The following is a 2,643-nucleotide window of genomic DNA, read 5'->3' as shown; positions in this document are numbered from 1 at the left end:
TACCTGTAATATTATCATTATTATTATTATTATTACCTTTATTGTCAAGGTTACCTGTGTACAAGGAAAATAACCGAGCCTCCCTCTCCCCCACACAAACATTCAATCTCATTGCACTCTGTGTGCTTGTTGCACTATATTATTTTCCGTTCAGCAGCCTAACAGCCCATGGATAGAAACTGTTTTTTAACCTGTTGGTTCTTCTATATCTCCTGCCCGAGGGTAGAAGATTAAAGGTTGTATAAGGTTGCAAGCTTTCACTTCCTGCAGTTCAGAGCTAAGGTGATGGAGCAAAGCCACAGCCTGAGACATTGGGCGGGGTGGGGGGTGGGGGGGAGTGCCAGAGGGTCAGAGTTTACTTATCAGTAAGGATGGTGGATTCAGTTTGCATTTCAAGGAGAACTCGCCAAATTTGCACTTTCCGAAGAATACATTAGGTGGGGCGCAACCTTGCTTTGAAATGTACAATTAGGGGAGATTTGTTCTAAAGTGCTGATGAATTTTTGAGGCCTATTTTTTTTAAAAAAAAAACCTGAAGGGAAGTTAGGATTGGAAAGAGAAACGGACAGATTCACACATCCCTCCGAAAGGACCGGTCCTTTTGCTGGGCATAGCAAGGGTGTCCATGGGTCCTTCTTTGGCCAGAAGACAGTCCTCTGTTGGAAGACATCTTCTACTGGAGGGGGCGCAACGGCCCTCTCTCTCGCTGGCATTGCTGCGCCAGCCCTCTGGTTCCCTTTCCCTCAGGTAAAATCCCTAATGGAGAATGAATCACGAGCGACAGTGGGTCTTTCTTTTGGGAAAACAGGTTGCAAACAAACTTTATTATAATAAACAAGGAGTTTTGGTTCTACTTCCACAGAAATGTAACAAACTGAGGTTATTCACGGCGCAGTGCTGTTGTTTTTTATTAAAACGTATACTGCCTCAAGTTATAGGCTGCATGCTGTTCAGGCTTAAAGTCAATTTCTTTTACACATTTTCCATAGATCAGACTTCTTCACACACACTTGAGGAACGTAGGATTTTAACTGGACTGTTTCCTTACAGACCCCCCAAATCCTCCTTGGCCTTGGAATCACTGAAGTGTAGGTGGGTCCCCACAAGGCAACAGCAAGAACGTTTATTGAACTACGTAACTGGGAAACAGGGGCAAAGCAACTGCTTATATACATTCCTGGAAGCCTGGGCCACTCCCACTCCCAACGTGATTGGCTGTCTAAACTTTCGAGCTGCGAATCATGACTCCGAGTTCAAGGGCCAATGGCAGAGGCCCAAATCCTGAAATGTTCTGTGATTGGACATCATTTATCGAATCAGAACGCAGACACTCAGAATCCTTAGTCCAGACTCAAGCTCAGACAAACACTGACCACTGAATACATAACGATCACTACTGCCCTTTCCTGTCAGAGTACAGTGGTACCTCTGGTTGCGAACGGGATCCATTCCGGAGACCCGTTTGCAACCTGAAAAGAACGTAACATGTGTCTGCATTTGTGCGGGTCGCAATTTGCTGCTTCTGCGCATGCGTGTGACGTCATTTTGCGTGTCTGCGCATGCACAAGCGGCGAAACCTGGAAGTAACCTGTTCCGTTACTTCTGGGTCGCCGTGGGACGCAACCTGAAGCAAACGTAACATGAGGTATGACTGTATTCCCTCTGAGGATCCTTTTTCCTGTGAATATCATGTGGGACTGTGTCTTGACTATTTTTTAAAGGCGTTCTGCAATTCAGAACCTGAGAGCATATACTCTCGGTTCTCCTCAGCTCTACCAACTGTCAAAATGAACTTTCCTGACAGAAATCCCCCTCAGAGACCCCATGAATCGCTCTCATACAGTCACTCACTTCCCTTGTTATGTACTGAGTTGAATCGGATCCAAAATGCAGCAGTCTGATTGGTCCTAGAACAATAGGATTCAGAATGCAACAGTCTGATTGGTCCACAGGAGCCACCCAATCCAGCTCCAGGTAGAAGTGAATCCACAACCTGATTGGCCTACAGGAGAATCCCGGAATTAGCCAATCACGTGAGGCCCATTGTGTAAATCATGTATATAAAGCAGACATTCTGTGGGAACTTCTATTCCTCCTCACTACTATGAGCTGAATAAAGAGCATGAAATCCACTCTTGAGTATATTTCACCTCTCCAACTGCCTCCCTTGGAACTCTGGCCAATCAGGAGCTCTTGCTAGTTAACTGTTTGCTGGCGGGGGACGGGGACACGGGGACGGACACACTCGGTGACTCAACCTGCTCAGTAAACAAACTTTTCTGTTGGAGGGGGTGTCAAAGTCAATTTCAAAGATTAAAGAACCTTAAGAAGGGAAAGTGGGGGTGGGGCAAGGGAGAGGCTTGAAATGGCTGGCCCACCAGTACTGGCAAGCCAAGATGGGGGAGAATCTTAAAAGTTTGGAAGGAGGAAAGACAAGTTACCTTGGCCAACAGGAGCTAATAGGAGATATTAAAGGTAAAGGTAAAGGGACCCCTGACCATTAGGTCCAGTCGTGACCGACTCTGGGGTTGCGGCGCTCATCTCGCTTTACTGGCCGAGGGAGCCGGCGTACATCTTCCGGGTCATGTGGCCAGCAGGACTAAGCCACTTCTGGCGAACCAGAGCAGCACACGGAAACGCCGT

Source organism: Podarcis liolepis (assembly GCF_965112155.1).
Source record: "Podarcis liolepis genome assembly, chromosome: 5".
NCBI lineage: Eukaryota > Metazoa > Chordata > Lepidosauria > Squamata > Lacertidae > Podarcis > Podarcis liolepis.
Note: the sequence above shows the minus strand (reverse complement) of the source record.